This window comes from Ambystoma mexicanum, chromosome 4p (assembly GCF_040938575.1).
Source record: "Ambystoma mexicanum isolate Mex_15411 chromosome 4p, UKY_AmexF1_1, whole genome shotgun sequence".
Classification (NCBI taxonomy): domain Eukaryota; kingdom Metazoa; phylum Chordata; class Amphibia; order Caudata; family Ambystomatidae; genus Ambystoma; species Ambystoma mexicanum.
The window spans coordinates 17,692,369-17,717,576 of NC_090927.1; the positions used below are offsets into that span (position 1 = coordinate 17,692,369).

General features: G+C 54.1%; 1 protein-coding gene across 5 annotated transcripts in view; it reads left to right on the forward strand.

Moving 5' to 3' along the window:
• Positions 1-7,342: 7,342 nt before the first annotated feature.
• Positions 7,343-25,208, forward strand: part of LOC138452924 (zinc finger protein 501-like) — a 264,656-nt gene continuing 246,790 nt past the window's right edge. For 2 of the 5 annotated variants that reach the window (XM_069605277.1, XM_069605276.1), the window contains exon 1: positions 7,343-7,461. The gene's annotated coding sequence lies outside the window, so the exon portion shown is untranslated. The remainder of the gene's footprint in view (positions 7,462-25,208) is intronic. The other 3 variants (XM_069605278.1, XM_069605280.1, XM_069605279.1) reach the window with 3 other exon arrangements.

The window sequence follows — 25,208 nt, forward strand, 5'->3', positions numbered from 1 at the left end:
GCCACAGCTCGGGAGAGGGCGGTGTTCAGGGTCACAGGCAGCGCGCTCTGCTGCTTCTGCCTGCCACAGCTCGGGAGAGGGCGGTGTTCAGGCTCACGGGCAGTGCGCTCGGCGCTTTGCTGCTTCTGCTTGCCACAGCACGGGAGAGGGCGGTGTTCAGGGTCACAGGCAGTGCGCTCGGCGACTGCTGCTTCTGCCTGCCACAGCTTGGGAGGGGGTGGTGTTCAGGCTTACGGGCAGCGCGTTCTGCTGCTTCTGCCTGCCACGACTCGGGAGAGGCGGTGTTCAGGCTCACGGGCAGTGCGCTCGGCGCTCTGCTGCTTCTGCCTGCCACAGCTCGGGAGAGGGCAGTGTTCAGGCTCACGGGCAGTGCGCTCGGCGCTTTGCTGCTTCTGCTTGCCACAGCTCGGGAAAGGGCGGTGTTCAGGGTCACAGGCAGTGCGCTCGGCGCTCTGTTGCTTCTGCCTGCCACAGCTTGGGAGGGGGCGGTGTTCAGGGTCACAGGCAGCGCGCTCTGCTGCTTCTGCCTGCCACAGCTCGGGAGAGGGCGTGTTCAGGGTCACAGGCAGCGCGCTTGGCGCTCTGCTGCTTCTGCCTGCCACAGCTCGGGAGAGGGCAGTGTTCAGGGTCACAGGCAGCGCGCTCTGCTGCTTCTGCCTGCCACGACTCGGGAGAGGGCGGTGTTCAGGGTCACGGGCAGTGCGCTTGGCCTTCTGCTGCTTCTGCCTGCCACGACTCGGGAGGGGGCGGTGTTCAGGCTCACGGGCAGTGCGCTCGGCGCTCTGCTGCTTCTGCCTGCCACAGCTCGGGAGAAGGCGGTGTTCAGGCTCACGGGCAGTGCGCTCGGCGCTTTGTTGCTTCTGCTTGCCACAGCTCGGGAGAGGGCGGTGTTCAGGGTCACAGGCAGTGCGCTCGGTGCTCTGCTGCTTCTGCCTGCCACAGCTTGGGAGGGGGTGGTGTTCAGGCTTACGGGCAGCGCGTTCTGCTGCTTCTGCCTGCCACGACTCGGGAGAGGGCTGTGTTTAGGCTCACGGGCAGTGCGCTCGGCGCTCTGTTGCTTCTGCCTGCCACAGCTCGGGAGAGGGCGGTGTTCAGGCTCACGGGCAGTGCGCTCGGCGCTTTGCTGCTTCTGCTTGCCACAGCTCGGGAGAGGGCGGTGCTCAGGGTCACAGGCAGTGCGCTCGGCGCTCTGCTGCTTCTGACTGCCACAGCTTGGGAGGGGGTGGTGTTCAGGCTTACGGGCAGCGCGTTCTGCTGCTTCTGTCTGCCACGACTCGGGAGAGGGCGGTGTTCAGGGTCACGGGCAGTGCGCTCGGCGCTCTGCTGCTTCTGCCTGCCACAGCTTGGGAGAGGACGGTGTTCAAGCTCACGGGCAGTGCGCTCGGCGCTTTGCTGCTTCTGCTTGCCACAGCTCGGGAGAGGGCGGTGTTCAGGGTCACAGGCAGTGCGCTCGGCGCTCTGCTGCTTCTGCCTGCCACAGCTTGGGAGGGGGCGGTGTTCAGGGTCACAGGCAGCGCGCTCTGCTGCTTCTGCCTGCCACAGCTTGAGAGGGGGCGGTGTTCAGGGTCACAGGCAGCGCGCTCTGCTGCTTCTGCCTGCCACAGCTCAGGAGAGGGCGTGTTCAGGGTCACAGGCAATGCGCTCGGCGCTCTGCTGCTTCTGCTTGCCACAGCTTGGGAGAGGGTGGTGTTCAGGCTTACGGGCAGCGCGCTCTGCTGCTTCTGCCTGCCACAGCTTGGGAGAGGGCGGTGTTCAAGCTCACGGGCAGTGCGCTCGGCGCTTTGCTGCTTCTGCTTGCCACAGCTCGGGAGAGGGCGGTGTTCAGGCTCACGGGCAGTGCGCTCGGCGCTTTGCTGCTTCTGCTTGCCACAGCTCGGGAGAGGGCGGTGTTCAGGGTCACAGGCAGCGCGCTCGGCGCTCTGCTGCTTCTGCCTGCCACAGCTCGGGAGAGGGCGGTGTTCAGGGTCACAGGCAGCGCGCTCTGCTGCTTCTGCCTGCCACAGCTCGGGAGAGGGCGGTGTTCAGGCTCACGGGCAGTGCGCTCGGCGCTTTACTGCTTCTGCTTGCCACAGCACGGGAGAGGGCGGTGTTCAGGGTCACAGGCAGTGCGCTCGGCGCTCTGCTGCTTCTGCCTGCCACAGCTTGGGAGGGGGTGGTGTTCAGGCTTACGGGCAGCGCGTTCTGCTGCTTCTGTCTGCCACGACTCGGGAGAGGGCGGTGTTCAGGCTCACGGGCAGTGTGCTCGGCGCTCTGCTGCTTCTGCCTGCCACAGCTCGGGAGAGGGCGGTGTTCAGGCTCACGGGCAGTGCGCTCGGCGCTTTGCTGCTTCTGCTTGCCACAGCTCGGGAAAGGGCGGTGTTCAGGGTCACAGGCAGTGCGCTCGGCACTCTGTTGCTTCTGCCTGCCACAGCTTGGGAGGGGGCGGTGTTCAGGGTCACAGGCAGCGCGCTCTGCTGCTTCTGCCTGCCACAGCTCGGGAGAGGGCGTGTTCAGGGTCACAGGCAGCGCGCTTGGCGCTCTGCTGCTTCTGCCTGCCACAGCTCGGGAGAGGGCAGTGTTCAGGGTCACAGGCAGCGCGCTCTGCTGCTTCTGCCTGCCACGACTCGGGAGAGGGCGGTGTTCAGGGTCACGGGCAGTGCGCTTGGCCTTCTGCTGCTTCTGCCTGCCACGACTGGGGAGGGGGCGGTGTTCAGGCTCACGGGCAGTGCGCTCGGCGCTCTGCTGCTTCTGCCTGCCACAGCTCGGGAGAAGGCGGTGTTCAGGCTCACGGGCAGTGCGCTCGGCGCTTTGTTGCTTCTGCTTGCCACAGCTCGGGAGAGGGCGGTGTTCAGGGTCACAGGCAGTGCGCTCGGTGCTCTGCTGCTTCTGCCTGCCACAGCTTGGGAGGGGGTGGTGTTCAGGCTTACGGGCAGCGCGTTCTGCTGCTTCTGCCTGCCACGACTCGGGAGAGGGCTGTGTTCAGGCTCAAGGGCAGTGCGCTCGGCGCTCTGCTGCTTCTGCCTGCCACAGCTCGGGAGAGGGCGGTGTTCAGGCTCACGGGCAGTGCGCTCGGCGCTTTGCTGCTTCTGCTTGCCACAGCTCGGGAGAGGGCGGTGTTCAGGGTCACAGGCAGCACGCTCTGCTGCTTCTGCCTGCCACAGCTCGGGAGAGGGCGGTGTTCAGGCTCACGGGCAGTGCGCTCGGCGCTTTGCTGCTTCTGCTTGCCACAGCACGGGAGAGGGCGGTGTTCAGAGTCACAGGCAGTGCGCTCGGCGCTCTGCTGCTTCTGCCTGCCACAGCTTGGGAGGGGGTGGTGTTCAGGCTTACGGGCAGCGCGTTCTTCTGCTTCTGCCTGCCACGACTCGGGAGAGGGCGGTGTTCAGGCTCACGGGCAGTGCGCTCGGCGCTCTGCTGCTTCTGCCTGCCACAGCTCGGGAGAGGGCGGTGTTCAGGCTCACGGGCAGTGCGCTCGGCGCTTTGCTGCTTCTGCTTGCCACAGCTCGGGAAAGGGCGGTGTTCAGGGTCACAGGCAGTGCGCTCGGCGCTCTGTTGCTTCTGCCTGCCACAGCTTGGGAGGGGGCGGTGTTCAGGGTCACAGGCAGCGCGCTCTGCTGCTTCTGCCTGCCACAGCTCGGGAGAGGGCGTGTTCAGGGTCACAGGCAGCGCGCTCGGCGCTCTGCTGCTTCTGCCTGCCACAGCTCGGGAGAGGGCAGTGTTCAGGGTCACAGGCAGCGCGCTCTGCTGCTTCTGCCTGCCACAGCTCGGGAGAGGGCGTGTTCAGGGTCACAGGCAGCGCGCTCGGCGCTCTGCTGCTTCTGCCTGCCACAGCTCGGGAGAGGGCAGTGTTCAGGGTCACAGGCAGCGCGCTCTGCTGCTTCTGCCTGCCACGACTCGGGAGAGGGCGGTGTTCAGGGTCACGGGCAGTGCGCTTGGCGTTCTGCTGCTTCTGCCTGCCACGACTCGGGAGGGGCGGTGTTCAGGCTCACGGGCAGTGCGCTCGGCGCTCTGCTGCTTCTGCCTGCCACAGCTCGGGAGTAGGCGGTGTTCAGGCTCATGGGCAGTGGCTCGGCGCTTTGTTGCTTCTGCTTGCCACAGCTCGGGAGAGGGCGGTGTTCAGGGTCACAGGCAGTGCGCTCGGTGCTCTGCTGCTTCTGCCTGCCACAGCTTGGGAGGGGGTGGTGTTCAGGCTTACGGGCAGCGCGTTCTGCTGCTTCTGCCTGCCACGACTCGGGAGAGGGCTGTGTTCAGGCTCACGGGCAGTGCGCTCGGCGCTCTGCTGCTTCTGCCTGCCACAGCTCGGGAGAGGGCGGTGTTCAGGCTCACGGGCAGTGCGCTCGGCGCTTTGCTGCTTCTGCTTGCCACAGCTCGGGAGAGGGCGGTGTTCAGGGTCACAGGCAGTGCGCTCGGTGCTCTGCTGCTTCTGCCTGCCACAGCTTGGGAGGGGGTGGTGTTCAGGCTTACGGGCAGCGCGTTCTGCTGCTTCTGCCTGCCACAGCTTGGGAGGGGGCGGTGTTCAGGGTCACAGGCAGCGCGCTCTGCTGCTTCTGCCTGCCACAGCTTGGGAGGGGGCGGTGTTCAGGGTCACAGGCAGTGCGCTCGGCGCTCTGCTGCTTCTGCCTGCCACAGCTCGGGAGAGGGCAGTGTTCAGGCTCACGGGCAGTGCGCTCGGCGCTCTGCTGCTTCTGCTTGCCACAGCTCGGGAGAGGGCGGTGTTCAGGGTCACAGGCAGTGCGCTCGGCGCTCTGCTGCTTCTGCCTGCCACAACTTGGGAGGGGATGGTGTTCAGGCTTACGGGCAGCGCGTTCTGCTGCTTCTGCCTGCCTCGACTCGGGAGAGGGCGGTGTTCAGGCTCACGGGCAGTGCGCTCGGCGCTCTGCTGCTTCTGCCTTCCATAGCTTGGGAGAGGGCGGTGTTCAGGCTCACGGGCAGTGCGCTCGGCGCTTTGCTGCTTCTGCTTGCCACAGCTCGGGAGAGGGCGGTGTTCAGGGTCACAGGCAGTGCGCTCGGCGCTCTGCTGCTTCTGCCTGCCACAGCTTGGGAGGGGGCGGTGTTCAGGGTCACAGGCAGCGCGCTCTGCTGCTTCTGCCTGCCACAGCTTGGGAGGGGGCGGTGTTCAGGGTCACAGGCAGCGCGCTCTGCTGCTTCTGCCTGCCACAGCTTGGGAGGGGGCGGTGTTCAGGGTCACAGGCAGCGCGCTCTGCTGCTTCTTGCTGCCACAGCTCGGGAGAGGGCGTGTTCAGGGTCACAGGCAATGCGCTCGGCGCTCTGCTGCTTCTGCTTGCCACAGCTTGGGAGAGGGTGGTGTTCAGGCTTACGGGCAGCGCGTTCTGCTGCTTCTGCCTGCCACAGCTTGGGAGAGGGTGGTGTTCAGGCTTACGGGCAGCGCGTTCTGCTGCTTCTGTCTGCCACAGCTCGGGAGAGGGCGGTGTTCAGGCTCACGGGCAGTGCGCTCGGCGCTCTGCTGCTTCTGCCTGCCACAGCTCGGGAGAGGGCGGTGTTCAGGCTCAGGGGCAGTGCGCTCGGCGCTTTGCTGCTTCTGCTTGCCACAGCTCGGGAGAGGGCGGTGTTCAGGGTCACAGGCAGCGCGCTCGGCGCTCTGCTGCTTCTGCCTGCCACAGCTCGGGAGAGGGCGGTGTTCAGGGTCACAGGCAGCACGCTCTGCTGCTTCTGCCTGCCACAGCTTGGGAGAGGGCGGTGTTCAGGCTCACGGGCAGTGCGCTCGGCGCTTTGCTGCTTCTGCTTGCCACAGCACGGGAGAGGGCGGTGTTCAGAGTCACAGGCAGTGCGCTCGGCGCTCTGCTGCTTCTGCCTGCCACAGCTTGGGAGGGGGTGGTGTTCAGGCTTACGGGCAGCGCGTTCTTCTGCTTCTGCCTGCCACGACTCGGGAGAGGGCGGTGTTCAGGCTCACGGGCAGTGCGCTCGGCGCTCTGCTGCTTCTGCCTGCCACAGCTCGGGAGAGGGCGGTGTTCAGGCTCACGGGCAGTGCGCTCGGCGCTTTGCTGCTTCTGCTTGCCACAGCTCGGGAAAGGGCGGTGTTCAGGGTCACAGGCAGTGCGCTCGGCGCTCTGTTGCTTCTGCCTGCCACAGCTTGGGAGGGGGCGGTGTTCAGGGTCACAGGCAGCGCGCTCTGCTGCTTCTGCCTGCCACAGCTCGGGAGAGGGCGTGTTCAGGGTCACAGGCAGCGCGCTCGGCGCTCTGCTGCTTCTGCCTGCCACAGCTCGGGAGAGGGCAGTGTTCAGGGTCACAGGCAGCGCGCTCTGCTGCTTCTGCCTGCCACGACTCGGTAGAGGGCGGTGTTCAGGGTCACGGGCAGTGCGCTCTGCTGCTTCTGCCTGCCACAGCTCGGGAGAGGGCGTGTTCAGGGTCACAGGCAGCGCGCTCTGCTGCTTCTGCCTGCCACAGCTCGGGAGAGGGCAGTGTTCAGGGTCACAGGCAGCACGCTCTGCTGCTTCTGCCTGCCACGACTCGGGAGAGGGCGGTGTTCAGGGTCACGGGCAGTGCGCTTGGCGTTCTGCTGCTTCTGCCTGCCACAGCTTGGGAGGGGGCGGTGCAACGGCTCAATGCAGCCAATCAGCGATAAGACCAGGGGATACCCGAACGCATTGGGATACCGAACATTACATAACACCGGCAGTGTTGCCAACTTAGCGACTTTCTCGCTATATTTAGCGAGAAAGTACGCCCCCCTAGCGACTTTCTTATTAAAAAGCGGCTAGCGAAAAATCTAGCTACTTTTTTCAATTGGTTTGGAGACTTGCTCATTTATGCAAGTTTCCAAACCAATTGAAAAAAGTGTGGTCATTCGCCAGTTTTCTAACGGGAGTAATGTAAAAACACACTGTGAACTTAAATGGGAGTTGTTTACTATTCTTAAAGTAGCCAGCCCGCCCCCAAAAACACTCTAGGGGAACTGTGTGTTAAGTGGATGGACTTAAACAAAATGGTTAAAAGGGGAGGGGGCCACAGCAAAAGCCATAAATCTTAGGGGGAAAGAGGAGGCAATTATGTAAATTAGGCAGTGACGTCATCTAGCTACTTCTGGCGACTTCTAGGGGAACCAATAGCTACTTTCTTCACTGAGGAGTTGGCAACACTGAACACCGGGGAGGAGGATACTAAGATACATGCAGAGCCGCTGCCGCTGCTGCAACCCAAATGAACATTGGAAAACCAAACCCGCGGGCACCAGACTCTCCGTGGCGCCCCGAAGCTCTCCCGAGCTGTGCAGGCGCCTCATATATATACAAAAAATAAATAAATAAAGCCCTGCCCGTGCACGAGCGCTCCTTCCTCCGCAACTCTCTTCCTGGGCACGTCGACGTCCTAGGCGGAACGTCAAATACGTGAATACGTCATAACGCCTTAAAGGCATATGGGCGAGTGTCGGCAAACTTTTAAACGGAGACCCCCAATGCTCTGGTGTCACGTGTGGATGAGAGTGAAAGCGCCGCGCTCCCCCCCCCCCAGGCGGCGGCAGCAGAGGTGAGTGCGCGCGGCGGCGGGGGGGGGCGCCTCTATGCCTCTCCCCCCCCCCCCGCCCTGTGCTGTGACATTGCTAAGAGAAGGCCTTCTGCCGCCCCCCACCTCCGGGGCGATGACTGCAGGCGCAGGGCCTGCGCCAGGTGACCTCCTCATGGCTGCAGCAGCAGCAGCACTGCCTCCTCAGCTGCACAATACACCCACCAAGAAAAACTGCACACCAACCCCCCCCCCCCCACTGCTCATGCACTCACCTCCACAACAAGGCCCCCAAGCCCCCAGACAACAGACCAGACAGCCCCCAGGTAGTACAAGAGCACAACACCCACCCCCTGCTGACGCCACCTACCACCAACACACATCTGCAAACCCTGCAGCACTCGCTGCGTAAACGCCACTGTGCAGAATGTAACTGCAAACCCTGCAGCACTCGCTGCGTAAACGCCACTGTGCAGAATGTAACTGCAAACCCTGCAGCACTCGCTGCGTAAACGCCACTGTGCAGAATGTAACTGCAAACCCTGCAGCACTCGCTGCGTAAACGCCACTGTGCAGAATGTAACTGCAAACCCTGCAGCACTCGCTGCGTAAACACCACTGTGCAGAATGTAACTGCAAACCCCATGCTGCACTAGCTGCATAAACACCACTGTGCAGAATGTAACAGCAAACCCTGCAGCACTCGCTGCGTAAACGCCACTGTGCAGAATGTAACTGCAAACCCTGCAGCACTCGCTGCGTAAACGCCACTGTGCAGAATGTAACTGCAAACCCTGCAGCACTCGCTGCGTAAACGCCACTGTGCAGAATGTAACTGCAAACCCTGCAGCACTCGCTGCGTAAACACCACTGTGCAGAATGTAACTGCAAACCCTGCAGCACTCGCTGCGTAAACACCACTGTGCAGAATGTAACTGCAAACCCCATGCTGCACTAGCTGCATAAACACCACTGTGCAGAATGTAACAGCAAACCCTGCAGCACTCGCTGCGTAAACGCCACTGTGCAGAATGTAACTGCAAACCCTGCAGCACTCGCTGCGTAAACGCCACTGTGCAGAATGTAACTGCAAACCCTGCAGCACTCGCTGCGTAAACGCCACTGTGCAGAATGTAACTGCAAACCCTGCAGCACTCGCTGCGTAAACGCCACTGTGCAGAATGTAACTGCAAACCCTGCAGCACTCGCTGCGTAAACACCACTGTGCAGAATGTAACTGCAAACCCCATGCTGCACTAGCTGCATAAACACCACTGTGCAGAATGTAACAGCAAACCCTGCAGCACTCGCTGCGTAAACGCCACTGTGCAGAATGTAACTGCAAACCCTGCAGCACTCGCTGCGTAAACGCCACTGTGCAGAATGTAACTGCAAACCCTGCAGCACTCGCTGCGTAAACGCCACTGTGCAGAATGTAACTGCAAACCCTGCAGCACTCGCTGCGTAAACGCCACTGTGCAGAATGTAACTGCAAACCCTGCAGCACTCGCTGCGTAAACGCCACTGTGCAGAATGTAACTGCAAACCCTGCAGCACTCGCTGCGTAAACGCCACTGTGCAGAATGTAACTGCAAACCCTGCAGCACTCGCTGCGTAAACGCCACTGTGCAGAATGTAACTGCAAACCCTGCAGCACTCGCTGCGTAAACACCACTGTGCAGAATGTAACTGCAAACCCCATGCTGCACTAGCTGCATAAACACCACTGTGCAGAATGTAACAGCAAACCCTGCAGCACTCGCTGCGTAAACGCCACTGTGCAGAATGTAACTGCAAACCCTGCAGCACTCGCTGCGTAAACGCCACTGTGCAGAATGTAACTGCAAACCCTGCAGCACTCGCTGCGTAAACGCCACTGTGCAGAATGTAACTGCAAACCCTGCAGCACTCGCTGCGTAAACGCCACTGTGCAGAATGTAACTGCAAACCCTGCAGCACTCGCTGCGTAAACGCCACTGTGCAGAATGTAACTGCAAACCCTGCAGCACTCGCTGCGTAAACGCCACTGTGCAGAATGTAACTGCAAACCCTGCAGCACTCGCTGCGTAAACGCCACTGTGCAGAATGTAACTGCAAACCCTGCAGCACTAGCTGCGTAAACGCCACTGTGCAGAATGTAACTGCAAACCCTGCAGCACTCGCTGCGTAAACGCCACTGTGCAGAATGTAACTGCAAACCCTGCAGCACTCGCTGCGTAAACGCCACTGTGCAGAATGTAACTGCAAACCCTGCAGCACTCGCTGCGTAAACGCCACTGTGCAGAATGTAACTGCAAACCCTGCAGCACTAGCTGCGTAAACGCCACTGTGCAGAATGTAACTGCAAACCCTGCAGCACTCGCTGCGTAAACGCCACTGTGCAGAATGTAACTGCAAACCCTGCAGCACTCGCTGCGTAAACGCCACTGTGCAGAATGTAACTGCAAACCCTGCAGCACTCGCTGCGTAAACGCCACTGTGCAGAATGTAACTGCAAACCCTGCAGCACTCGCTGCGTAAACGCCACTGTGCAGAATGTAACTGCAAACCCTGCAGCACTCGCTGCGTAAACACCACTGTGCAGAATGTAACTGCAAACCCTGCAGCACTAGCTGCGTAAACGCCACTGTGCAGAATGTAACTGCAAACCCTGCAGCACTAGCTGCGTAAACGCCACTGTGCAGAATGCAACAGCAAAACCCTGCAGCACTCGCTGCGTAAACGCCACTGTGCAGAATGTAACTGCAAACCCTGCAGCACTCGCTGCGTAAACACCACTGTGCAGAATGTAACTGCAAACCCTGCAGCACTCGCTGCGTAAACGCCACTGTGCAGAATGTAACTGCAAACCCTGCAGCACTCGCTGCGTAAACGCCACTGTGCAGAATGTAACTGCAAACCCTGCAGCACTCGCTGCGTAAACACCACTGTGCAGAATGTAACTGCAAACCCTGCAGCACTCGCTGCATAAACACCACTGTGCAGAATGTAACTGCAAACCCTGCAGCACTAGCTGCATAAACACCACTGTGCAGAATGTAACTGCAAACCCTGCAGCACTCGCTGCGTAAACACCACTGTGCAGAATGTAACTGCAAACCCTGCAGCACTCGCTGCGTAAACACCACTGTGCAGAATGTAACTGCAAACCCTGCAGCACTCGCTGCGTAAACGCCACTGTGCAGAATGTAACTGCAAACCCTGCAGCACTAGCTGCGTAAACGCCACTGTGCAGAATGTAACTGCAAACCCTGCAGCACTAGCTGCGTAAACACCACTGTGCAGAATGTAACTGCAAACCCTGCAGCACTCGCTGCGTAAACGCCACTGTGCAGAATGTAACAGCAAAACCCTCCAGCACTCGCTGCGTAAACACCACTGTGCAGAATGTAACTGCAAACCCCATGCAGCACTAGCTGCATAAACGCCACTGTGCAGAATGTAACTGCAAACCCTGCAGCACTAGCTGCTTAAACGCCACTGTGCAGAATGTAACTGCAAACCCTGCAGCACTAGCTGCGTAAACGCCACTGTGCAGAATGTAACTGCAAACCCTGCAGCACTCGCTGCGTAAACACCACTGTGCAGAATGTAACTGCAAACCCTGCAGCACTCGCTGCGTAAACGCCACTGTGCAGAATGTAACTGCAAACCCTGCAGCACTAGCTGCGTAAACGCCACTGTGCAGAATGTAACTGCAAACCCTGTAACTGCAAACCCTGCAGCACTAGCTGCGTAAACACCACTGTGCAGAATGTAACTGCAAACCCTGCAGCACTCGCTGCGTAAACACCACTGTGCAGAATATAACAGCAAAACCCTGCAGCACTCGCTGTGTAAACACCACTGTGCAGAATGTAACTGCAAACCCCATGCAGCACTCGCTGCATAAACACCACTGTGCAGAATGTAACTGCAAACCCCATGCAGCACTAGCTGCATAAACGCCACTGTGCAGAATGTAACTGCAAACCCTGCAGCACTCGCTGCATAAACACCACTGTGCAGAATGTAACTGCAAACCCTGCAGCACTAGCTGCGTAAACGCCACTGTGCAGAATGTAACTGCAAACCCTGCAGCACTAGCTGCGTAAACACCACTGTGCAGAATGTAACAGCAAAACCCTGCAGCACTCGCTGCATAAACACCACTGTGCAGAATGTAACTGCAAACCCCATGCAGCACTCGCTGCGTAAACACCACTGTGCAGAATGTAACAGCAAAACCCTGCAGCACTCGCTGCGTAAACACCACTGTGCAGAATGTAACTGCAAACCCCATGCAGCACTAGCTGCATAAACACCACTGTGCAGAATGTAACTGCAAACCCTGCAGCACTAGCTGCATAAACGCCACTGTGCAGAATGTAACTGCAAACCCTGCAGCACTCGCTGCATAAACACCACTGTGCAGAATGTAACTGCAAACCCCATGCAGCACTAGCTGCATAAACGCCACTGTGCAGAATGTAACTGCAAACCCTGCAGCACTCGCTGCGTAAACACCACTGTGCAGAATGTAACTGCAAACCCTGCAGCACTAGCTGCGTAAACGCCACTGTGCAGAATGTAACTGCAAACCCTGCAGCACTAGCTGCGTAAACACCACTGTGCAGAATGTAACAGCAAAACCCTGCAGCACTCGCTGCATAAACACCACTGTGCAGAATGTAACTGCAAACCCCATGCAGCACTAGCTGCGTAAACACCACTGTGCAGAATGTAACAGCAAAACCCTGCAGCACTCGCTGCGTAAACACCACTGTGCAGAATGTAACTGCAAACCCCATGCAGCACTAGCTGCATAAACGCCACTGTGCAGAATGTAACTGCAAACCCTGCAGCACTAGCTGCATAAACGCCACTGTGCAGAATGTAACTGCAAACCCCATGCAGCACTAGCTGCATAAACACCACTGTGCAGAATGTAACTGCAAACCCTGCAGCACTCGCTGCGTAAACGCCACTGTGCAGAATGTAACTGCAAACCATGCAGCACTCGCTGCGTAAACGCCACTGTGCAGAATGTAACTGCAAACCCTGCAGCACTAGCTGCGTAAACGCCACTGTGCAGAATGTAACTGCAAACCCTGCAGCACTAGCTGCGTAAACACCACTGTGCAGAATGTAACAGCAAAACCCTCAGCACTCGCTGCATAAACACCACTGTGCAGAATGTAACAGCAAAACCCTGCAGCACTCGCTGCGTAAACGCCACTGTGCAGAATGTAACTGCAAACCATGCAGCACTCGCTGCGTAAACGCCACTGTGCAGAATGTAACTGCAAACCCTGCAGCACTAGCTGCGTAAACGCCACTGTGCAGAATGTAACTGCAAACCCTGCAGCACTCGCTGCGTAAACACCACTGTGCAGAATGTAACTGCAAACCCTGCAGCACTCGCTGCGTAAACACCACTGTGCAGAATGTAACTGCAAACCCTGCAGCACTAGCTGCTTAAACGCCACTGTGCAGAATGTAACTGCAAACCCTGCAGCACTAGCTGCGTAAAGGCCACTGTGCAGAATGTAACTGCAAACCCTGCAGCACTCGCTGCGTAAACACCACTGTGCAGAATGTAACAGCAAAACCCTGCAGCACTCGCTGCGTAAACGCCACTGTGCAGAATGTAACTGCAAACCCTGCAGCACTCGCTGCGTAAACGCCACTGTGCAGAATGTAACTGCAAACCATGCAGCACTAGCTGCGTAAACGCCACTGTGCAGAATGTAATTGCAAACCCTGCAGCACTAGCTGCGTAAACGCCACTGTGCAGAATGTAACTGCAAACCCTGCAGCACTAGCTGCGTAAACGCCACTGTGCAGAATGTAACAGCAAAACCCTGCAGCACTCGCTGCGTAAACGCCACTGTGCAGAATGTAACTGCAAACCCTGCAGCACTAGCTGCGTAAACGCCACTGTGCAGAATGTAACTGCAAACCCTGCAGCACTAGCTGCGTAAACGCCACTGTGCAGAATGTAACTGCAAACCCTGCAGCACTAGCTGCGTAAACGCCACTGTGCAGAATGTAACTGCAAACCCTGCAGCACTCGCTGCGTAAACACCACTGTGCAGAATGTAACTGCAAACCCTGCAGCACTCGCTGCGTAAACACCACTGTGCAGAATGTAACTGCAAACCCTGCAGCACTCGCTGCGTAAACACCACTGTGCAGAATGTAACTGCAAACCCTGCAGCACTCGCTGCGTAAACACCACTGTGCAGAATGTAACTGCAAACCCAACTGCAAACCCCATGCAGCACTAGCTGCGTAAACACCACTGTGCAGATTGTAACAGCAAAACCCTGCAGCACTCGCTGCGTAAACGCCACTGTGCAGAATGTAACTGCAAACCCTGCAGCACTAGCTGCGTAAACGCCACTGTGCAGAATGTAACTGCAAACCCTGCAGCACTAGCTGCGTAAACGCCACTTTGCAGAATGTAACTGCAAACCCTGCAGCACTAGCTGCGTAAACACCACTGTGCAGAATGTAACTGCAAACCCCATGCAGCACTAGCTGCATAAACACCACTGTGCAGAATGTAACTGCAAACCCTGCAGCACTCGCTGCGTAAACGCCACTGTGCAGAATGTAACTGCAAACCCCATGCAGCACTAGCTGCATAAACACCACTGTACAGAATGTAACTGCAAACCCTGCAGCACTCGCTGCGTAAACACCACTGTGCAGAATGTAACTGCAAACCCTGCAGCACTACCTGCGTAAACACCACTGTGCAGAATGTAACTGCAAACCCCATGCAGCACTCGCTGTGTAAACACCACTGTGCAGAATGTAACAGCAAAACCCTGCAGCACTCGCTGCATAAACGCCACTGTGCAGAATGTAACTGCAAACCCTGCAGCACTCGCTGCGTAAACACCACTGTGCAGAATGTAACTGCAAACCCTGCAGCACTCGCTGCGTAAACACCACTGTGCAGAATGTAACTGCAAACCCTGCAGCACTCGCTGCGTAAACGCCACTGTGCAGAATGTAACTGCAAACCCCATGCAGCACTAGCTGCGTAAACACCACTGTGCAGAATGTAACAGCAAAACCCTGCAGCACTCGCTGCGTAAACACCACTGTGCAGAATGTAACTGCAAACCCTGCAGCACTCGCTGCGTAAACACCACTGTGCAGAATGTAACTGCAAACCCTGCAGCACTCGCTGCGTAAACACCACTGTGCAGAATGTAACTGCAAACCCTGCAGCACTCGCTGCGTAAACACCACTGTGCAGAATGTAACTGCAAACCCCATGCAGCACTAGCTGCGTAAACACCACTGTGCAGAATGTAACAGCAAAACCCTGCAGCACTCGCTGCATAAACACCACTGTGCAGAATGTAACTGCAAACCCTGCAGCACTAGCTGCGTAAACGCCACTGTGCAGAATGTAACTGCAAACCCTGCAGCACTAGCTGCGTAAACGCCACTGTGCAGAATGTAACTGCAAACCCTGCAGCACTAGCTGCGTAAACGCCACTGTGCAGAATGTAACTGCAAACCCTGCAGCACTAGCTGCGTAAACACCACTGTGCAGAATGTAACTGCAAACCCCATGCTGCACTAGCTGCATAAACACCACTGTGCAGAATGTAACTGCAAACCCTGCAGCACTCGCTGCGTAAACGCCACTGTGCAGAATGTAACTGCAAACCCCATGCAGCACTAGCTGCATAAACACCACTGTGCAGAATGTAACCGCAAACCCTGCAGCACTCGCTGCGTAAACACCACTGTGCAGAATGTAACTGCAAACCCTGCAGCACTCGCTGCGTAAACACCACTGTGCAGAATGTAACTGCAAACCCTGCAGCACTAGCTGCGTAAACACCACTGTGCAGAATGTAACTGCAAACCCTGCAGCACTCGCTGCGTAAACCACTGTGCAGAATGTAACTGCAAACCCTGCAGCACTCGCTGCGTAAACACCACTGTGCAGAATGTAACTGCAAACCCTGCAGCACTAGCTGCGTAAACACCACTGTGCAGAATGTAACTGCAAACCCCATGCAGCACTAGCTGCGTAAACGCCACTGTGCAGAATGTAACTGCAAACCCTGCAGCACTCGCTGCGTAAACGCCACTGTGCAGAATGTAACTGCAAACCCTTCAGCACTCGCTGCGTAAACACCACTGTGCAGAATGTAACTGCAAACCCTGCAGCACTAGCTGCGTAAACGCCACTGTGCAGAATGTAACTGCAAACCCTGCAGCACTAGCTGTGTAAACGCCACTGTGCAGAATGCAACAGCAAAACCCTGCAGCACTCGCTGCGTAAACGCCACTGTGCAGAATGTAACTGCAAACCCTGCAGCACTAGCTGCGTAAACGCCACTGTGCAGAATGTAACTGCAAACCCTGCAGCACTAGCTGCGTAAACGCCACTGTGCAGAATGTAACTGCAAACCCTGCAGCACTAGCTGCGTAAATGCCACTGTGCAGAATGTAACTGCAAACCCTGCAGCACTCGCTGCGTAAACACCACTGTGCAGAATGTAACTGCAAACCCCATGCAGCACTAGCTGCGTAAACGCCACTGTGCAGAATGTAACAGCAAAACCCTGCAGCACTCGCTGCGTAAACGCCACTGTGCAGAATGTAACTGCAAACCCTGCAGCACTCGCTGCGTAAACACCACTGTGCAGAATGTAACTGCAAACCCTGCAGCACTCGCTGCGTAAACACCACTGTGCAGAATGTAACTGCAAACCCTGCAGCACTCGCTGCGTAAACACCACTGTGCAGAATGTAACTGCAAACCCTGCAGCACTCGCTGCGTAAACACCACTGTGCAGAATGTAACTGCAAACCCCATGCAGCACTAGCTGCGTAAACGCCACTGTGCAGAATGTAACTGCAAACCCTGCAGCACTCGCTGCGTAAACACCACTGTGCAGAATGTAACTGCAAACCCTGCAGCACTCGCTGCGTAAACGCCACTGTGCAGAATGTAACTGCAAACCCTGCAGCACTAGCTGCGTAAACACCACTGTGCAGAATGTAACTGCAAACCCCATGCAGCACTAGCTGCATAAACACCACTGTGCAGAATGTAACTGCAAACCCTGCAGCACTCAATGCGTAAACACCACTGTGCAGAATGTAACTGCAAACCCTGCAGCACTCGCTGCGTAAACACCACTGTGCAGAATGTAACTGCAAACCCCATGCAGCACTCGCTGCATAAACACCACTCTGCAGAATGTAACTGCAAACCCCATGCAGCACTAGCTGCTTAAACGCCACTGTGCAGAATGTAACTGCAAACCCTGCAGCACTAGCTGCATAAACACCACTGTGCAGAATGTAACTGCAAACCCTGCAGCACTAGCTGCGTAAACACCACTGTGCAGAATGTAACTGCAAACCCCATGCAGCACTAGCTGCGTAAACACCACTGTGCAGAATGTAACAGCAAAACCCTGCAGCACTCGCTGCGTAAACACCACTGTGCAGAATGTAACTGCAAACCCTGCAGCACTAACTGCATAAACGCCACTGCAGAATGTAACTGCAAACCCCATGCAGCACTAGCTGCATAACCGCCACTGTGCAGAATGTAACTGCAAACCCTGCAGCACTCGCTGCGTAAACACCACTCTGCAGAATGTAACTGCAAACCCTGCAGCACTAGCTGCATAAACACCACTGTGCAGGATGTAACTGCAAACCCTGCAGCACTAGCTGCATAAACGCCACTGTGCAGAATGTAACTGCAAACCCCATGCAGCACTAGCTGCGTAAACACCACTGTGCAGAATGTAACAGCAAAACCCTGCAGCACTCGCTGCGTAAACACCACTGTGCAGAATGTAACTGCAAACCCTGCAGCACTAGCTGCGTAAACACCACTGTGCAGAATGTAACTGCAAACCCTGCAGCACTAGCTGCATAAACACCACTGTACAGAATGTAACTGCAAACCCCTGCAGCACTAACCACATAAAAAAAACTGCAGTACCAGCTGCATAGATGCCACCAAACAGAATGTAACCGTGTTACCCACAGCACGAGCAGCACCCCAATGCTGACTGCACCCTCACTCCTAGAAGTGAAAACAAGGAGACAAAAAACAAACGTCTCCCATTCCCCACAGCTTAATGAAACATAAAGATGTTTGGAAAATTTTGTCTAAAACGGAAACCCCAAAATTCCCAACGGTGCCAAATGGAAACCCGTACCCACATGTCCAACCCAAGTCTCTAAACATTGTGTGAACTTAGAAAGTGCGGAAAACATACGTCACCACCCCGCACCCACAACTCAGTCGGAAGCCCACCCAGACCATGAAGCTCCCAATACAGTAACAAAAACCAATGGGCCTTCTTCCGAGTCGAACGGTACCGTCAAAAGTGCCGGTATCCGTGGATACCAGCACTTTACCAGACCACTAATCTATGGGATTGCAGTGGGGCACCTGGCTTACCTCCAGCTAGATGCTGAAGGTAAGCCAGCTGCCCTACCGGTCAAGAAAGCTTTGTTACCGCCACCTGTAAAAGCAAAAAGAGAATATCGAGGCTGAGTACCCCAAAAGGAAATGCACCAAACGCGGGTTCAAAAGATACACAGATCTTTATTCTACAACTGAACAGTTTTCAAAGGACAAAGCAACAGATAGCTATCAGGCCCTAAGTAAAACACAGCGAATACCAGCGCTGTTTGGTGTGTGAAGTGAGTGGGGCTGTACATCAGAATGGTTGTGCTTTTTATACAATATGTAATCTGATGTCGAGCCCATTTGCAGGTTAACCATTTCCTCGGGCTAGGGGTTCATGCCGAGTTCGTTCCTAATTTATGCATCTATACATTTATGGATTATCCTTAATACATACTCTAATAGGTTACAATAGCAACAGTGTGTCTTTGGGTTCTACATTAAGCCTTCGTACATATTCCCGTACAATATAGTCAAAAAAGTGATCACATTAAATGCTCGAACAGTATTGTGCATAATATATGTTCATGGATTAGTATCGTTGGTACATGTGATCCTCTATCCACAGGTCAACTAAGGACAAGGTCTCTTTACATGACCCTAACACTTGGCCTGCGGGCAGTTTAAGCATTAACTCGTATGTGGAGGTCAAGACGACCATGTTATAAGCAACAACGCTGTCCACCATCTTAGAACACAGGGTGACTTTGGAGTAAGAATCAAAATGGCGGATGAACCTAAAATGGAGGCTAAGACTGATCTAAGGTCAGGACCTTGCAACGCGGATTCTTCACAGAGCGACTGGGCTTAGACCAATATATACAATAAAGGAAGCATGATATGATTGATTCCCCGTTGGACACAGCGGCAATGCCGGTGGCACTAATTACGGAAAATCCCCTATGGAGTCCTATGGGACCCCATGAAGGGAGATTTACACCGTACCGCTGGCACTCATAATCCGGTGGCATTGCCACCGGACCGAGTGTCGGTAAAGGTAATGAGAGAAACCTGAAGATATTCTCCTGAGTAGTCCTCAAATCCCTTATTTAGCTGGTGTGAGAAACCTGAGGGTATTCTCCCGAGTAGATCCCTGGAATTCCTTATTCAGGTGACCAGGGACAAACTAACCCGTCCTTATACGGACCCTAGGGGCCGACGAACAGGGAAGGGTCACTTGGGTAGGGGAGCCTAGGGTGGTGCTTGGGGAAATAGTAGAGATGCAGTATTATTCCGAAGAGGAGAACGAAGTCCCTGAGTTTTATTTTTGGTTATTCCACATCTATCGCCCTTCTTCCGAAAGAAACTCCCTTAATAAAATCCCACAATTCCGCTGCGGTCAGATCCTACCCGAATACCGCCAGTAATTCTCCTTCTCTCTGATTATTTTTTTGCCACACTCCCATGCAACATTACTGTTCCCACAATCCCCCCTGTTCATTTCATCAATAATCCCAGTCATTCCCATTTGTTTTACAAACCTTACCCTTATAACTTTACCAAACCCCCTTTTTCCGACACAAACATTTTGACATACATGAAAGACGAAGGGCAAAAACCAGCGCTGTCCACTTGACATGTCCCAATACAAGGGTCGGGCAAGTGACCAGAATCCCACACACCCGAAGGCCCTTTCCCTTCCCCACATGGATAAAAGGGGGCGCACGAGAGCACAATAGGAGCAAGACAGATCGCATTACATGAGAGCTAACTCAGCATGGCAGTTCAAGAAGAGGAGAAAGGCAGCGCAAACCGAGAGGGTGGCAAGGAGAGTAGAGACCTTGCCCTTCCTGATCAAGGCCCGAGTAAATTTTGCAGAAGGAATCGTAAGACCGCAAACAATAGCCACTGTGTGTAGCAGCAGATGTCAGCGGTACACAGGGCCCTCCTCTGCTGATAACCAAGTTGGGGAATGACGCTTGTTTCCGTGGTACCAACCAAGCCAAGTGGTTCATCGAAGCCGGTGAGTTGAGGGGAGAACCGATAAGAAACCGAACTGTGTTGAACAAAAGTAGCAAACAGCTAATTAAACTGTGAACGGTCAAATAACTTTTGATACCAAGAGGGGGAAAACCAGCAACAGAGCAGTTGGGCACCCCGTGGGTGATCACTCGGGGAAACTCTGGGCGATTACCTGATTGTTTAAACTACTGTTACCTGAAGGACTTGGGAACGGCACAAGAGTGGTCAAAGTGGTCATACAGAAGGTCTAATAAAATCCTCTGTACAGTCGAAAGTCTCAGACCGACAGATGGATGTGAAGCTAAGGGAAGTGAATCCCGCATCGCAACAGTGAACCATGTGTGATTGGCAAAGTTGGCAAGAGTGAACCCGAAGCAGAGATGCCGATGCACAGGGGTGCGAAGTCTAAAGTCCTGGTATACAGTGTGTTGAAAAGAGTGAACCCGGCAGAGGGATGTCCACAGTGAACTGTTGAAAAGAACATTAAGATGTGTGAGTGTCCCAGAAGGGAGTGGGTTTCAAAGCCATAGTGAACCAGGCTAATCGAGACACGGGTGTGGGCCTCGAAGAGGGGGACCCAAGGGTGGAAAAGCCATCACCAAGTCCTAATAAACCAGACAAAGGGCGGCAGACATTCGAGAGTGGTCTGAGCCTGGAAGTGGGGGATCCCAGGGTGAGGAAGCATCACCCAAAGTGCAACCAGAAAATAACATTTTTTGAATTGTTTTTTGGTACGTTGAACCTCTCCGGACCTCGGAAGAGAGAAAACGTAACTAATGAAGGTCGTGACATCATTACAAACATTTTGAGGATCTGAGCCAGGAAGAGGGGGATCCATGGGTGAAAAGGCATCACGCAACATACAAGCAGAAAGGAACTTTTGTTTTTTTATTTTGAATCACATCAGGTCCTTTGAGGTAAGAGACTTTTTGTGGAAAAGAGACTTAACCGCCGAATGCCCTGATTGCTGAGAGCGGCACTGTTGGCTTGTGCTGGGAAAACTTGAGCATGTGCTGTGCTTCAGAATCCTACCTTGTCCCGTGCTTAAAACGTGGGGAAGGGTGAACCCCAGCTACCGCATCCTGCCTTATTATTTGTGAGCACTTTTTTCTTTCACGTGAACATTATCCCAAACTTCTTTTGTATTTAGCGTAAGGGTTGGCAAGTTCTTTTTTTTAATGATTTTTTTTTTTATTTTTATTTTTTTAGTATTGGTCCGTTTATTTGGCAAGATGCCACTAGGACTGCTTCATTATTGTTTGATGGTCAAAGCTAGCTCCCATCTTGGATTTAGGTTTAGATTAGGCGTTTTCCAAACAAATACAGTTTAATAAACACCCTTGAACTGTGATCACTTGTGTCTTTCTTTACTGTTGCCACCATGAGTTCCTTACAGTGGCCAGGGAAGTACTGGCATGCACAGATCCCAACCCTGGGGTTGGTCGAGCGAGGGAGGATCACCTTGGTAGGGGAGCCCGGGGTTTGGCTCGGGGGAATCTCCCAGATGAGACGCAATATTATACCGGGAAAGAACAAAAGGAGGACAGTCCTTGAGGCTTTCATAGGCTGTACCAACTCAACCTCTCCCTTACCGGAATCCAACCACCCCTACACCTCTTCTAAAACTATTAAGAGCCCAAACCCTACCTCTCTCAGAATACCTGTTTTTCTGTTTCCTCTCGCAGTCCTCCCGGTCATTCTTTTCCACGTCTATCGGGTTATTTCCTGAACTCCCGATCTGCATTGACAAAACACTACTGTTCGCACAACCCTCGTGTCTATTTCATAAACCCTACCAAACGCTAATCCACCAACCCTCTTTCTGACACCAACACTTTCTTACACCATGAAAGACAATGCACTAATACGAAAACTGTTTACCTGACATGTCCCGACCCAAGGGTCAGAACAAATTAGACAATTGACCAGAATCACACACACACACACCTGAAGGCCCTTTCCTTTCCCCACAGGGATAAAAGGTGGAGCACGAAAGCACACTTTGAGCAAGGCCGAACGCACAAGGAAGCCGCTACACCGAACCAGCAGTTCAATCGGAGACGGAAGGTGGCAAGACCTGGAGGAACGATGAAGGGGAAACTGTCCTTGTCCTTTTCAACTCAGACCCGCAAAGCCTTCGAAAGGGAAATCATAAAAGTGGGACTTACAGCTGGTGTGCGGAGCAGCAGATGTCAGCGGTGCACGGGGGCCTTCCACATTGATAGTGCTGGCAAGCTGGCTACCGTGGTACTGTCCTTGACTCCAGAGACGAGAGAAGCCAACGGGTTCAGCTCAGCCGATGAGTCGGAGGAAGCTAATATCAAACCGAACTATGTTAAGCCCAAGGTTGCAAGTAGCTACATTGTGAATGTGAGAAACAACTTGTGTGTGTGTGTGTGTGTTTGACCTTTTGAGAAAGCCCAGACAAGGGCTAGCTGCAAAGTGGTTAGGCGCCGTAGGAGTGCTCATTCGAGGGACTCTTGATGGCCCCTTCAAAGCCCAGAAGTCCTAGGAAAGGACAGCGTGAGGCGTCGGCGTGGTCCTGCAAGGGTCACGTAAAATCCTTTGTACAATCGAAAGTCTCTGACCCATTGGCAGGAGAAAGCTGGGGGAAGGGAACCCCCGCTTTCCGAAAGAGTGTGAACCCGACAGGGAAGCCGTAAGAAAGCTAGGAGAAGAAAAACCCTGCTTTCTGAGCAAAATGAACAAGACATGAACTGTGTTAGAAATGTATGAACTGTGTTAAAGAAGGTCGTAGTGAACCCAAGGAGGGAAGCCCAATTTGCAAGGAGGATCCGAGCCCGGCGGGGGGGATCCTAATTTGGGGAAAAGCTGTTGTGAACCCGACAGAGGGAGGCAAACATTCAAGTATGGTCTGAGCGGGGGATCCAGGGGTGAAAAGCCATCACCCACCGACACGTGAATGCAACTGGTAAAATCTTTCGAATACAAGCCTGTGTCCTCCCGACGGAGGGAGGCTTTTAATTGTGAGGGGTCTGAGCCCGGAAGAGGGGGACCCAGGGATGAAGAATCATCATCCTAAAGTGCAATAAGAACAGAACTTTTGTTTGTTATTTTGAACATATCAGGCCCTCGGAAGCAAGAGATTCGCCCACTGAAGGTCCTGATATCACTGAGAACATTTTGTGGAAGAGGGAGATCCAAGGGTGAAAGCTCATCACCCAACATACATACAGAAAGGAACTTTTTTATTGTTATTTTGAACACATCAGGTCCTCGCAGGCAAGATACTAATAAAAGAGACTTAACCACCGAAGATCCTGATACTTGATAACGGAAATGTAGTGTTGTGCTGGGAAAGCTCGACCATGCGCTGTGCTCAGGAGTCCCACCTTGTCCCGTGCTCAGAACCTGGGGAAGGGACACCCCCGGCTACCACATCCTGACTTTTGTGAACACTTCTTTCTTGTGAGCCCTATCCCACACACTTTTGTATTTAGTTGTAAGGATTGGCAATAGTTTTTTAGTATAGGCCCTTTTTTTTCTTGGATATCTTGTGGTCTTTCTTTGCTTCTGGGGTCCGGCACTCTGTTAAGGTGGCTCAGGCTTGGTTAGTCCTGCTTCAAGGGAGTCCGGGGGAACTTCCTGGAGCTCATGTCTGACTTAAAAACGATGTGCTCCATTCTGGTGTTCTTCTCCCTGGCAATCGGTTCCAAAAGCTGCAATGGAAGTACAGCCAGTTTTGAGAGGATTTCCAGATGAGTTTGTCTCGGGGTCGATTGGTCCCACTAACCCAATGCGGGAAGTCGTCTTTTTGCAGGGCTTCTCTAGTCGAGGCGAATTCGGAGCTTCACCACCGCAGCAGGGCTTCACTGGGCAAACCAGCGGTCCAGGAGTTGCAGCAAGCGTCTCTTCCAAGTTCTTCTTTGGATTCCTTCGTCCAGTGGTTGACTCTACCTTCTGTCTAAACAACCTCGCCTTTTATGCAGTTATCTCCCATCATTCGCAGCCTAGTTGTCACTCGCACAGCAGGGTGGCTTTCCTCCAAGGACAGCCAGCCAGCCAATCACCTTTGGGTGCATTCCTGTCACCAAGGAGACAAAGCACAAGGGGTTTTGGGCATCTCCCTTGCCTCCTGCCCTGCCAGACACGATGGAGTCAGAGGCGGGCTTCAGCAGTGAACCCCGCCAAAGACAAAACAAACAAAGGTTCCAAACCTGGTTTCACGTCCAGAGTGAATCTCAACAAGGACCTTTCAAACAAGAAATGGTGAAAAAAGACAACCAGGGCCATTTTGACAAAATGGGTACCCTTGGGTGCTTTACTGCAGCTGCGATTGCAGCCCGCGGTAGAAACACACAATGGAAGGAAAAAGTAAACCACTGCCAACCGGCCATTAATTGTAGAAAGGGTAACATAAAAATGTTACATGAGAAAGTAGACAAAGTGGATACTAAAAAACCCCTGCAGCACTCAATGGGAGATAGTTTGTGCTCGGTCTACAAAGTTACAAAAGGTAAGTTAAGTCAATTTCACTTTACTGCTCATGGAAACCGTAGTTTAATCAAGAAAATGTATTTAAACCTTTGGGAAATCTGAAAGACCTCCCTGTGTCACTGCACTGAAGGTGCTGTGTGACAATGTAAAAGATAATGCCTTTGGAGTTTGTCAGACTCTAAAATCAAAAGAAATGTCCTAAAGTCCAGCAAAAGAGCTGGGGGTCTCTAAGGTAGAAGAGGAATTAGCACATTCCTGAGAATTCTCCCTAACAATCATCATGAGTCTCAATGTACTGAGCTCTACTTTGATGGTGTTTAACCCATTCTCTGTATTATTGGCGAGCTGGTCTAGCTCCCATTGGATGATCTGCACCGGCTTGGCGTTAGCAGCTACTTGTACCCCAGGAGCCACAAAAGATGAAAAGGTCTCTGCTGAGCTAAAAAGGCGATACTCGGATGTTCCTCTGAGCAGTGCAGAAGAGTCTTTGGAGACATAGTTAAATCTCTTCTTCCTTCTCAGCTGTTGAAATTGTTTCTGGCAGCATACAAAATTCTTGTGTAATCTGCAAGTCTTTCTGCTTCTTTAGGTGCTTCAGTGGCTTTTGGCACCTTGGTAGACATTTCCTTTCCCTTCATGTGTACTTCTGCGATTACGAGTAGTACTGAGTGCAGGGTGACCAGTGAACACTTGCCCCTCCAGGATGACGGGAGGTGCAAGTATGCTTGTCATCCACAAACCCAGTAGTAATCCATCACTGCTGCCGTAACTTTTTGTCCTATCAGGGATCACAAGAGTGTGGTTGCACTGTGTGTTTGCGCCAACAGTAACTGGTGCTTCATTGCTAAAACAAAGTTTATAGTCCATGTGTCTATGTATTCACACTGGCTTCTCCATC